At 41.6% G+C, this 14,264-nt stretch overlaps 1 long non-coding RNA gene across 1 annotated transcript; it reads right to left on the bottom strand.

The window, feature by feature from the left end:
• Positions 1-963: 963 nt before the first annotated feature.
• On the bottom strand, positions 964-12,884 carry LOC140619272 (uncharacterized). The gene is made up of 4 exons (XR_012019183.1): positions 12,784-12,884; positions 4,560-4,699; positions 2,987-3,091; positions 964-1,145 (listed from the first exon to the last, which is right to left on the bottom strand). It is a non-coding gene; the product is annotated as an uncharacterized lncRNA (long non-coding RNA).
• Between the last annotated feature and the right edge of the window lie 1,380 nt (positions 12,885-14,264).

Here is a 14,264-nt window from a genome sequence, read left to right on the forward strand (position 1 = left end):
CGAGTCGGCCAATCCGGAGCCAACGCTCTGGGGGTTGGTCACCAGAGCCAATGAGGAGGCGGGGGTGGGGCGGGGCCTCTGGCCTGCCGGGTAGGCGGAGGAAGACTCCGTTCCGGCCCGCGCGGAGATGGGCGGGTCTGGGCGTGGCGGGAGGGGCCGCTGGTGCTGATTTCTTGGTGGTTCGTTGAAATAGGAGTCCGCGTTTTCTGAGGAACCTGTGCGGTAGATTTAGCTTTGTAGCTATATGGTCGAGTATCCAGGGCAGGAAAGGCAGGAAGAGACGTGGTAAATTTGAAAACGCCGGTTGGTTTGAAGTTCCCCCCCCTTTTATTTTTTTAGTAATAGCCGTCAGAGCAGGGCCTCGAATTTCCTCCCGAGGTGTTCAAGCCTCTCACACTCGGTGGTGACCTTAGTCTCCTCTCTGGAGGGTCGGCGAGCTGAGGCAAGCTGCTCACTCAGACACCTGACTTTCATAACAAGGTGTTATTGCGAACAGTTAAACCAACGGTTCTCAAATCCCAGCTGCTCTTTCCGAGCGACGTTCAAAATAACCAAATCTTAATCCTAACACAATGAGGGAATTCGGATGAAAAATTGAGTTCGAAAAATAAAGTATGGATTTCTTCAACCCGGCTGAATGTCCCAGGGTTGGTTTACCTATACTTTCTTTCCCCTGTAACTCCACCAGTGTTTAAAGAAGGAGACATTTAGATGTCAATTCACTCACCTCTCATAGGATCTGTTTTTCTTTTAAGATTTTATTTATTCATGAGAGACACAGAGAGGTAGAGACACCGGCAGAGAGAGAAGCAGGCTGCCCGCCCAGAGCCGGATGCAGACTCCATCCATCCCAGGACCCCAGGATCACCACCTGAGCCAAAGGCAAATGCTCAACCACTGAGCCACCCAGGTGCTCCTGTTCTATTTCTCTTAAGTAGACTTGTTTATATGCACTACGTCAGATTAAATAAAACACAAAGGCACACCACTTCCTTATGCTGCAAGAATACTTATTTTTTAAAGTTATATTTTACCGTGCTTAATGCCGTTTAACTTCTTACCCTATATAGTCCTGAATTTTCTTCTTTGGCAATAAAAATACAAAGAAAGCCTTTCACCATGTTGGGGCAAGCAGCTGAGCTTCACTGGAAAAGAAAGTATTAATTTATTCTTCTAATTAAGCACAAAGAAACTCAATAAAAACTTGCTGGTAGTACAAAGCCATAATTCTCCCTCCTAAGAAAGGAAGCTGGCAGGCCTACCTCAAAGTTAACGAATAAACACATCAAAAGATACTCAACGTCATTAGCCATTAGGGAAATGCAAATCAAAACCACAAAAAGATACCACTTCACACCCACTGGGATGGCTAAAATCAAAGAGATATTAGTGTTGTGAGGATGTGGAAAAATTGGAACCTTAGTATATTGCTGGTGGAACTGCAAAATGGTGCAGCTGCTTAGGAAAACAATCTGGCAGTACCTCAAAATGTTAAACATAGAGTTACCATATGACCCAGCAATTCCAGTCCTATGTATAAACCCAGGAAAGATAAAACATATGTCCACCAAAAAAAAAAAAAAAAAAACCCACAAAAAACAAACCCACAACCTCATACATGAATGTTCATAGCAGCATTAATCATAATAGCCCAAAAGTGAAAAAATCTAAATGTCCATTATTTGATGAATGGATTAAAAATGTGGTTTTTCCAGAGGCACCCAGGTGGCTCAGTCAGTTAAACATCTGAATTCCTGGGGATCCCTGAGTGGCTCAGCAGTTAAGTGCCTGCCTTGGGCCCAGGGTGTGATCCTGGAATCCTGGGATGGAGTCCCACGTCGGGCTCCCTGCATGGAGCCTGCTTCTCCCTCTGCCTGTGTCTCTGCCCCTCTCTCTGTGTGTCTCTCATGAATAAATAAATAGAACCTTTAAAAAAAAATCTGAATTCCTTCGGCTCAGGAATATTTAGCCAAAATAGGAATGAAGTACTGACACATGCTACAACATTGGATGTATCTTGAAAATGTTGATGCTAAGTGAAAGAAGTCAGTCACAAAAGGTCACATATTGTATGATTCCACTTGTAAGAAATGTCCAGAATAGGCAAATACATAGAGACAGCAGGAAGTAGAGTAGTATTTGCCAGAGGTTGAGGGAAGGGGTTAGGGAGAAATGAAGTGCCTGCTAGTGGGCAGTTTCTTTTTGGGGTGATGAAAATTTTTTTAAAGTAACTGTAGTGGGGGCACCTGACTGGCTCACTCAGTGGATCATGCAACTCTTGATCTCCGGGTTGTGAGTTCAAGCCTCACATTGGACATAGAGTTTATGTTACAAAAACAAAACAAAACACCCCAAAACAAACTAACAAAAACTTAATAAAACTAGCCATGAGGTGATATTTGCACAGCTCTGTAAATATACTAAAAACTATTAAATTGTACTATTTAAAAGAAATTTTTATGTTCCACTCCCAGTATGAGCTTGAACTCACAACCCTGGTATCAAGAGTCGCATTCTCTACCGACTCAGCCAGCAGGCACCTCTAAATTGTGTTATTTAAATGAGTAAATTGTATGATACATGAATTAAATCTCAATACAGCTTTAACGATAATAGAGATATTGAGAAAAAAACATACCTAAACAAAGAGTTAAAGCAACTGGAGAGTAGAGGAAGGCAATTAAAACAACCAAGGGTACACCTGAAACTAACACTATTTGTTAATTATACTGGAATTAAAATAATAAATAAATGAAACAACAGCAACAACCAAGGATAGAGAGAGATTTAAGTATTAGAGACCATTTAAAAACTGCAATTCTTAAGAAATTCTTGAGGAAGACTTATTTATGCTGTAAGATGGAGCCCCTAGTTGGGCTCCATGCTCAGAGCAGAGTCAGCCTGGGATTCTCTCTCCCCTCTTTTCTGAGCCCCTCCCCCACTCATGCTCACCTTCTCTCTCTAAAAATAAATAAATAGAGGGCACCTGGTTGGCTCAGTGGTTGAGTGTCTGCCTTCGGCTCAGGTGGTGATCCAGAGGTCCTGGGATCGAGTCCTGCATCAGGCCCTATGTCTCTGCCTCTCTGTGTGTCTAAAATGAATGAATGAATGAATGAATGAATGAATGAATGAATAAATAAATAAAATCTTTATATAAATACATACATAAAATCTCTTAAAAAATCATAAGGGAGTAAATAAGGCACACATGAGTTCACAGTCTCTGAATAAGTTGGCACCTCCTAAATCTTGAGAGGCATTTTGTGCTTAAGCATCATACTTTTTTAATAAAGGAGATACATTATATGATCAAAATTTTTCCTTTGTTTCAAGTTTTATCTGACACCTTTCTTTCAATTGTGTATTAATTGTACCAATTGTGATTCAGGAAAATGTAGTCTGTTTGCTAATCTAATCATAACAGCCTAGTACTTTGTATTTCAGAGTCAAAAAACTATTACCAAGATACATGGGATAATTTATTGCAGCTCAACTACTTGTTTAGGAGGTAATTAGACTGTTACTTCCAGTTGGGTGTTTTTAATCCCTCAAAAAAACTTTATTGTATTCACAATGTGTATAAGTCAATTAAATAATTTCAAAACCTCTCTCAAATTCAAAACAAAGCAAACATTATCTACAGTTTTTGAAGCTACTGAATAATCTTTCTTTCAACATCATGTGTATTCATAAAATAATAGGGTATAAAGCTAGCTATTTTTATTCTAGCAATCGATTTTCTCAGAGATAAAAGGTCATGGGGCACCTGGGTGTGCAGTTGGTTAAGCACGCAACTCTTGATTTCGGCTCAGGTCATGATCTCAGGGTCATGGGATTTGGCTCTGCGCTCAGCACCAAGTCTGCTTAAGTTTCTCCCTCTCCATCTGCTGCCCTCCCTGCTCTTACTCTATCAAATAAGTAAATAAATCCTTAAAAATATATATATTTAAAATGAAAAGTCATGGAAGAGACATGTGAGTCTTTTTGCAAAGTTGTTTAGCAACCTGCTACACCAAGCTATTTCTTATTTTGGAAGATTTCAAACATATATGAAGTAAATAGAACAGTGTGATGAACTCTCATGTATATATCATCCAGTTTTCACAATTCGTTACCTTCTGCCTTCATCTCATATCCAGCACTTGCGCCTCTCCACCCACGCACCCCCCGCCTTCAGAGGTAAGTCACCTCATTAGATTAGTGTAAGACTCTGGTTGCCTAGATGTGAGCCAAATAAAAGTAGTAGAGACTTGGATCTGGTTTGTTTGTTCTGTTTATCCTTGTCACCTTCACAAATGTAACTATTTTATCCAGTCAATGTAATCCATTTTCTTTGTGGCCATTGCTTAAATTTCATGACTTACAAGACCGAGGGGATTTTCTAACCATCCTTGATTAACTTGCCTTTGCAAATACGAAGACGTAGATAGGGCAAAAAATCTACTGGCCAGTAGAATGAAAAAGCATCTCTTCAGTGAAATGCCTAAGCCAGGTCTTATCTGAATCCCAGCTGTCTGATTGACTTCTGCTACAGTAAAAATAGTTTCAACAATACTTACTGTCATTTTAGGGAACTGTCTGTGCAGCTGGAGAACAGATGGTTCCACAGGATCATTTTGTTTTGGACTCAGGCTCTTTCTGGAATTCTGCTGGTGAATTACTTTGCCAACTTGAACATATAACCCTCTTCTACCATCATCTGTAAAATGAAGATAATGGTTATTAACTAGCAGTTTATGTCTTACACTTTGCTGAATGGTAGAAGAATCCTGGAAAGTGCAACAGAAAGAGAACTTTAAGGTGTTTTCTAGAGAGTAAAACAAATAATGTGAGTCCTTTTTATATTTCTCTAAAGTAAGTGGGAGCACTTTACAAGCTTTCCTCCACCCCCTTGGCCCCCATGGGAGAAAGGGGACAGGGTTTTCTTTTCAAGGCTTGGGAAATTGAGCCACAGAAGTGAGCCCTGCTGCCTGAGGCTTTTGAGGCAGTGATGAAAATGAGAAGAGCTGCCAAATTTTCTCTCCAGCCTAGTATTATGCTCACTTTTTTTTTTTTTTATGCTGGCTTGTATTACTACTCTTCTAACAGAGACACAGACCTTGTAAAACTAGTTAATTCTTGTACATTAGATCCGCATTCACATACAGCCTCCATGAATATTGTAAACAGTATTGGGGAAATAATTCATCTACCACTGAAATGTGGAGTTGGTACCATTTCCCCCTGGTACTGATGTTTCCTAACATTTGATTATATTAAGCACCCACTATGTAGTACCAAGCACCAAAAAGAAAGACACACCCCCTCTCCCCGTGGAGCTTAAATAGTCATAATAAAATGAAATGTCAGAAGTGGTTTGTTGGTGGGGTGCCTGAGTGGCTCAGGTAGTTAAGGGTCTGACTCTAGATTTCCACTCAGGTCACGATCTCAAGATTGTGAGGTCAAGCCCCGTGTAGAGAGCCCTGCTTCTTCTGCTTTTTTTTTAAGATTTTATTTATTTTTGCACGAAAGACACACAGAGAGAGGCAGAGATACAGGCAGAGGGAGAAGCAGGCTCCCTGCAGGAAGCCCTGTGTGGGACTCCATCCCAGGACCCCGAGATCACGCCCTGAACCAAACGCAGATAGTCAACTGCTGAGCTACCCAGGCATCCCAAGAGCCCTGCTTCTGACTCTATCCTAGGCATGGAGCCTGCTTAAGACTCCCTCTCTGCTCCTCCTCCCCATCCATGTCCCCCCCCACACACACACACACACTCTCTCTCTCTCTTAAAAAAAAAGAAAAGAAAATACATAATTAAAGAAGAGGAGGAGGAGGAGAGGGAGGAAGAAGAAGAGGAAGAAGGAGAAGAAGTGGAGCAGCCCGGGTGGCTCAGTGATTTAGCGCTGCCTTCACCCTAGGGCATGATCCTGGAGACCCAGGATCGAGTCCCACGTCGGGCTCCCTGCATGGAGCCTGCTTCTCCCTCTGCCTGTGTCTCTGTCTCTCTCTCTCTCTCTGTCTCTCATGAATAAATAAATAAAATCTTTTTTAAAAAAGTGACAAACAGGGATCCCTGGGTGGCGCAGCGGTTTAGCGCCTGCCCTTGGCCCAGGGCGCGATCCTGGAGACCCGGGATCGAATCCCACGTCGGGCTCCCGGTGCATGGAGCCTGCTTCTCCCTCTGCCTGTGTCTCTGCTTCTCTCTCTCTCTCACTGTGTGCCTATCATAAAAAAAAAAAAAAAAAAGTGACAAACAGGGGCACCTGGGTGGCTGTGTCAGTCAAGCATCTGCCTTTGGCTGGGGTTGTGGTCTTGGGGTCTTGGGATCGAGCCCTGTGTCTGGGTCCCTGCTCAACGGGGAGTCTGCTTCTCCCTTTGCCCCTCCCCATTGCTCGTGATCTCTCTCTTTCTCTCAAATAAATAAATAAATAAATAAAATATTTAAAAAACAAAAAAGAAAAAGAGGGATGCCTGGGTGGCTCAGTGGTTGGGTGCCTGCCTATGGCCCAGGGCATGATTCTGGAATCCCCAGATTGAGTCCCACATCGGGCTCCCTGCATGGAGCCGGCTTCTCTCTCTGCCTGTGTCTCTGCCAATCTCTCTTTATGTGTCCCTCATGAATAAATAAATAAAATCTAAAAGAAAGAAAGAAAGTGACAAACATAGTGGTTGTATGGTGCAGACTGGCTGTTAAATATTAGTTGTTGACTCTCATAGTGTGCTGACACTGAACAACATCAAAAGAGGATCCCAGGGACTGTGGGTAGGTCACTAGCCAGGGACAAGATCCAAATCCAAAAGTCAAAGTATGTATCTATTTATATTATCACTTTGCATCATCCTAAAGTTGAAAAATTCTAAGTCAAACCCTTGTAAGTCAGGACCATCCATACTTAAAATCTAATGTGTTTTCAATTAATTACTAGTAAGATTTTGGGACACTTGGCTGGCTCAGTAGGTAGAGCAAAGGACTCTTCACCTTGGGGTTGTAAAATTATTGTTAAGATCTTGCTTCTTTTGGCTATTATTTCCTCCTATATTAAGATCCTTTAGTTACAAGTAATCCACCCAAATAAGCATGAGTCATTAAAACAGAGGATGGACATACGAACTCAACTGAACAGGCCAATCCAGCAAAACTGAGCCAAACTTAATCTATGCTCTCACACTGGCACCAGGGCACAATTTATTTCTCCCCATTTCTCAGCTCCATACTGGTTCCATTTTCCAGCTGGTTTTCCAACTGAAGCAGACATAGTGGGGAACAGCCTCAAGCTCCAAAGCTGCATGGTTTACCAAGCCTGGTTAGCAGGAAACAGTTTTTGTTTTTTGGTTGTTGGTTTTGTTTTGTTTTTAGATTTTATTTATTTGTTTATGAGAAACACAGAGAGAGTGGCAGAGACATAGGCAGAGGGAGACGCAGGCTCCCCGCTGAGCAGGGAGCCTGATGGGTGACTTGATCTCAGGACCCCAGGATCACAACCTGAAGCAAAGGCAGATGCTCAACCACTGAGCCACTAAGATACCCTAGTGCGAAACAGTTTAAACAAATATCCAAGATCAAGTGTGATTGGTCTGACCTGGGTCTTGTGCCCAAGGCTGAACCAATCACTGTGGTGGGAGAATAGGAGCAGTCCATTGGCTAAAAATGGGACTGACTCCCCCCAACCACACGGCCGAAAATTTCCCACTACATCTGAAGATTGTTAAATACCTGTATCCTTCCCTGACACCTTCCTTACTTCTTTTTCTTTTTAAAAGATTTTGTTTATTCATGAGAGACAGAGAGGGAGAGAGAAAGAGAGAGAGGCAGAGGGAGAAGCAGGTTCCACGCCAGGAGCCCGATGCGGGACTTGATCCCAGGACTCCAGGATCACGCCCTGGGCCAAAGGCAGGCGCTAAACTGCTGAGCGATTCAGGGATCCCCCCCTTAGTTTACTTTTCAAGTACATATATTGTAGTGACACCCAAAGAACACAGTTTTTGTAATTTGCTCTTGATACTTCAATCTGTGGGTATGAATTTTTTTTTTTTAAGATTTTATTTATTCATGAGAGACAGAGAGAGAGAGCGAGAGAGGCAGAGACATAGGCAGAGGGAGAAGCAATCTCCCCATGGGGAGTCTGATGTGGGATTATGGATCCCAGGACCCCGGGATCATGCCCTGAGCCAAAGGCAGATGCTCAACCACTGAGCCACTTAGGTGCCCCTGTGGGTGTGAATTTAAAGTCCCAAGTTGGAAGCTCCAAAACTTAGATTTGAGAAAAAAACAAAAACAAAAACAAAACACACACACACACACACACACACACACACACACACACACATTTCAAAGCATCCTAAACATGATCTTCGAGATGGTTTAAATGTCTGGCTGAGTGAGTAACCTATTGTTAATGAGTTAGGCAAAGCAGTGCTATCAAAAATATTATTAGCAAGAGGGCTTCTGGGTGGCTCAGTCCTTGAGTCTGCCTTCAGCTCAGGTCCTGTTTCCAGGGTTCTGAGATAGAGCCTGCTTAGCAGGGAGTCTGCTTCCCCCTCTCCCTCTGCCCCTCCACTCATTCTCTCTCACTCTCTCTCTCAAATAAATAAATAAAAATTTTAATTAAAAAAATATTAGCAGGTAGGGGTGCCTAGCTGGCTCAGTCAGTAGAGCCATGCTACTCTTGATCTTGGGATTGTAAATTCCAGTCCCAGGTTGGGTGTAGAGATTACTTAAAAATAAAATCTTAAAATGTTAATAGGTAAATGATATAAGCCAAGGTTTTTTTTTTTTATTTGTTTATGTAAATGAGTGATCCATCACTGAGTTTTTAAGTTTGTGGTACTTAATAAAAAAAAAGAAAAAAGGGGATCCCTGGGTGGCGCTGCGGTTTAGCGCCTGCCTTTGGCCCAGGGCGCGATCCTGGAGACCCGGGATCGAATCCCACGTCGGGCTCCCGGTGCATGGAGCCTGCTTCTCCCTCTGCCTGTGTCTCTGCCTCTCTCTCTCTCTCTCTCTGTGTGTGACTATCATAAATAAATAAAAATTAAAAAAAAAAAAAAAAAGAAAGAAAGAAAAGAAAAAAAAAGAAAAGAAAAGAGAGTCCAGATATATTGTAACCCCTGGCTTTTCACAATTCTTGCCCAATCTCTAAAGAACTACTCTCTAAATCTTATTTCATTTCTAAGAATAGAAATATCCTGGAGGGGGAAAAAAAAAAGAAATATCCTGAAGAATTAACCCAATTAGGGTACCTTTGGTAAATACCAAAATCTATCTTCACTTTGGCAGGGAAATGAGAATTATCTTGAGCAGAATTATCTTGCTTGGAGAGAGTGAATTTTTTTAATGTTTTCTTTTTCCTGCTTACAAAACAGAAACATATTAATTGTGGAAAATATGGAGAAACATACAAAAGAAAATTAAGATCACTCACAATTCCACTACTTCAAAATTACTACAAGCATTTTATGTATATCCTCTGACAACTATAATAGCAATAATTAACATTTACTTAACCCTTTAGAATGCTAGGTGCCATGCATTAGATCATGGATGCTCTCATTAGATTATATCCTTATAGGGACACCTGGGTGGCTCAGTGGTTGAGCAACTGCCTTCGGCTCAGGACGTGATCCTGCAGTCCTGGGATGAGGTCCCGGCACTGAGCTCCCTGTAGGGAGCCTGCTTCTCCCTCTGCCTATGTCTCTGTCTCTCTCTGTCTCTCATGAATAAATAAATAAAATCTTAAAAAAAAAAAGGATTTCATCCTTATAACCATTCCATGAAGGGCATGCTATTATTAGATGTTTTTTTTAAAAAAGATTTATTTATGAGATAGAGTGTGAGCACCTGTGTAGACACTGAGATCATGAAAAGGTTACCTATCATGTGACTCCATTTATATGAAATGTCTAGAACAAGTATATCTGTAGACACAGAATGCAGATTGGTGGTTTTCAGGGTCTGAGGGGAGTGAGGAATGGGGAGAAATTGCTTAACATGTATGAGGTCTCTTTTGAGGTGATGAGGATGTTTTGGAACTAGGTAGATAGGGTGATGACACAACATTGTGAATGTACTAAGTGCCATTGAATTGGTCACTTTAAAATGTTTGATATCACCTCAATTTTTTTTAAGTAGGCACCACACCCAACATGGGACTTGAACTCACCACCCAAAGATCAGGAGTCACATGCTGTAACTGACTGAGCCGGCCAGCCACCCCTTCATCTCAACTTTTTATTTTTCATTTTTAAAAAAGATGTTAAAAATGAAATGAAAATGTTATTTGAGAGAGAGAGAAAGAGCGAGAGCATAAGCTGGCAGAGGGGCAGAGGGAGAGGGAGAAACAGACCATCTGCTGAACAGGGAACCTGATGTGGGGATTGATCCCAGGACCCTGGGATCATGACCTGAGCCGAAGGCAGCCATTGGATTGAGCCACTCAGGTACTCTCAACCTTTTAAAGAACAAAATAAGTAAATAAAAAGCCTTTGTTTTCTTTCCAGCCCTGTCAAAAGTTTGATAAATTCTTCATAGAATTATTGTACTATGGTATCGTACACATCCAAACTATTTTCTTTTCCCTATCATTATTTCTACTCTCAATACTTATTTACATGTAGAAAACTATTGTCATGATGCTTCACAACTTAATTTCCTCCTTAATGCTTTCTCTGGAAAAAAAATAAGTAAATTATAATTTATGTTTTAGGATAATTTGTATTTGGAAAGGAAGAATCATATTCAAAAGTTTACCATTTTTCTCCCTATTGCCCTAGAATGGCTGTAGTGAAGATTATTGAAAATTTACATTCCAATCCAAAATGGATTCGTTATCAACAGGGAACAAAATGAAATGTTCAGTCATCTCCCTAAGACTTGTGCTTGGCACCTTTTTTTTTTTTTTTCTGTTTTAATATTTATACCAAGATTTTTGGAGGAGGCTGGAAAGGCAGGGATGTTTATCATTTGAGCAAAAGATATTAAGGTTCAGGTATATAGTTTTGAAGGTAACCCTAAATCCACGGAGGGAAAGCCCCTAGGGTTGGTATTGGTTTCTACTCTTTCCTCCTCTGCATATTCTCCTCACACCCTGCCTGGTCTTCAAATCTGGTCTACTTCCTTCCCACCCTGAATGATCCTGAATAAAGGGCATTCAGGAAATATGTTGGAGAATGAATAAATGAATGCAGATGTGCCAAATGAGAGTTGAAGACTGTTGTTCCATCAATTCTGGGGAGAAGGAAATCATTCCAGCTGGGGTGATCAGGTAAGGCTTCAACTTCAGTATGTCTAGGCCTCTGATCCTGATATAACCTGACCCATCTGCTTGTCTTTATGGTTGTCCTCATGACTTCTGCAGACTCTTTAGAATGAATTACACTTCAGGTAAATCTAGAGGAATGCATCGCCTTATCCTTCAAACTGGCAGACTTCCTAACAGAGTATATCACAGCCAATGAAAGTGCTCCTGGAACCTTAGGCTTAAGTTTGGGGGTAGTTTAACATTCTTCTTGCTCATCACTAACCTGTTGTCAGATCTTCCTTCAAAATATCTTCAGGAGGTCTCCCTTTTTTTCTATTTGTCTTTTTTTTTAAAGATTTTATTTATTTATTCATGAGACACACACACACACACACAGGCAGAGACATAGACAGAAACAGGCTCCCTGCAGGACTCAATCCCAGAATTCTGGGACCATGCCCTGAGCCAAAGGCAGATGCTCAGCCACTGAGCCACCCAGGTGTCCTCCGCTTTTTTATTTTATTTTTTTAAAGGTTTTCATTTATTTATTCATGAGAAACACAGAGAGAAAGGCAGAGACACAGGCAGAGAGAGAAGCAGACTCCCTGCAGGGAATCCAATGCAGGACTCAGTCCCAGGAACCCAGGATCATGACCTGAGCTGAAGGCAGAGGCTCAACCGCTGAGCCACCCAGGTGCCCCCCTTTTTTATTTTAGAGAGTCAGAGAGAGACAGCATGTGCATGAGTGGTGGTGGGTGGGGGAGCAAAGAGAGAAGGAGACAGAGAATCCCAAGCAGGCTCCATGCTCAGTGCAGAGCCCAACTTGGACCAGTCTCATGACCCTGAAATCACAACCTGAGCTGAAGTCAATAGTCCAATGCCTAACTGACTGAGTCCAATGCCTCTTCATTTCTGTCTTTTAAAGACAAATGATACAAATGATCTGCTGTTTGTAGAAACCTGGAAAATGCAAATAATAATAATAATAATAATAATAATAATTTTAAAAAATATATATGTGCTATGGACTGATGTAGTCCCCTCCATTCATATGTTGAAGTCCTAAACCCTCAATGTGACTGTATTTGGGATAAGGCTTTTAGAAAGTAATTAAGGTTAAACGAAGTCTTTAGGTTGAGGCTCTAATCCAACATGATTGATGGCCTTAGAAGAAGAAGAAGAGAGATACCCCAATCCCCATCACTGGCCATGTGAGGACAGCAACAAGGCAGCCATCTGCAAGTCAGGAATAGTGCTTTCACCAGAGACTGAATCAGCTGGTATCTTGATCATGGACTTGCCAGTGTCCAGAACTCTGAGGAAAAAATTTTCTATTGTTTAAGCCACTGAGTTTATGGTGTTTTGTTATGGCAGCTAGAGCTAGAACAACATATAAGAAGGAGTCTGGTATTACCAGAATCTTTTAACCCAGAAGATAATTGGTAACACCACTTCTTTCCAGATTTTCTTTTTCTTTCTCATCCAAAAACTATCTTTGTCGTCTTATATACTTGCTGTCTCATGCTTTCCCCTTCTTCCCAAATTACAGCTCTCTTATTGGACTTACGATGTTCTCCTTGGTCAAATTCATCCAATTCTGCCTATACTTGGGGGCTTGCTTGTCTGGATTCCTTTAGCATGAGGTCAGAAATCTTCTTGTTCAAATCCTGCAAGAGGATAAATCCATACTAGAATGCACTGCTTTAAAATAAAATTGCGGGCAGCCCTGGTGGCTCAGCAGTCTAGTGCCACCTTCAGCCCAGGGCCTGATCCTGGAGACCCGGAATCGAGTCCCGCATCAGGCTACCTGCATGGAGCCTGCTTCTCCCTCTGTCTGTATCTCTGCCTCTGTCTCTCTCTGTGCCTCTCGTGAATAAATAAATAAAATAAAATTGCAACCATTTTTGTTGATTAGGAAAATGCCTGTCTGAGTTGGTGAAAAATCTGAACTATGACATTTATTTTAATTAATCAATTAATTTTTAGAGAGAGAGAGAGAGAGAGCATGAGTTGGGGAGGGAGCAGTGAGGGGCAGAGGGAAAGGGTGAATCTCAAGCAGACTCCCTGCTGAGCATGGAGCCCAATGCGGGGTTGAAGGGGCGCTGAGCCCACGACCCTGACTGAGATCATGACCCTAAGATCATGAGGTGAGCTGAAATCAAGAGTTGGACGCTAAACCAACTGAGCCACCCAGGCACTCCCTGAATTATAATGATTGGAAAGAGATGTGATTTTAGCATGTTCAAATCTATGCAATAACTCTGAATAATACAAACAAAATTCAGGAAAATTGAAATTCTTGGAAATTTGCTTTTATGAACAGATATATATGATTTCTCTGGTATTCAATAACAAGTTTATGTTTGTATAGTGCTTTATTGTTTCCAAAATGCTTTGCCATTATTTATTTATTTACTTACTTATTTATTCATGAGAGACACACAGAGAGAGGCAGACAAAGGCAGAGGGAGAAGGAGGCTCCCTGAGTGGAGCCCGATGCGGGACTTGATCCCAGGACCACAGGATCACGCCCTGAGCTGAAGGCAGAGGCTCAACCGCTGAGCCACCCAGATGTCCCTGCTTTGCCTTCATTATTTATTTTGATCCTCAGTCTCAGAAGTAGGGGAGACAGGTATTCTGTTTTCCATTGAAGAGGTAGTAAAAAAGCTAGTGACTACTTGGAAAGTCAAAAGTCACCCAGCTTATCAGTTTTTATTTTTATTTTTATTTTTTTCATTTTATTTATTTATTTTTTTGCTTATCAGTTTTTTTAAAGCTTTTCTTTTTTTTTTTCTTAAGATTTTATTTATTTATTCATGAGAGACACACACAGAGAGAGAGAGGCAGAGACCCAGGCAGAGGGAGGAGCAGGGAGCCTGATGTGGGACTCAATCCTGGGTCTCCAGGATCACACCCTGGGCTGCAGGCGGCACTAAACCGCTGAGCCACCAGGGCTGCCCTGCTTATCAGTTTTTAAATGCAATATAATAACAACTAATATTTATTATGGTTTGCTAAGTCCTAGGTACTATTCTAAGCACCGTACAT

This window comes from Canis lupus, chromosome 27 (assembly GCF_048164855.1).
Source record: "Canis lupus baileyi chromosome 27, mCanLup2.hap1, whole genome shotgun sequence".
In the NCBI taxonomy this organism is placed as follows: domain Eukaryota; kingdom Metazoa; phylum Chordata; class Mammalia; order Carnivora; family Canidae; genus Canis; species Canis lupus.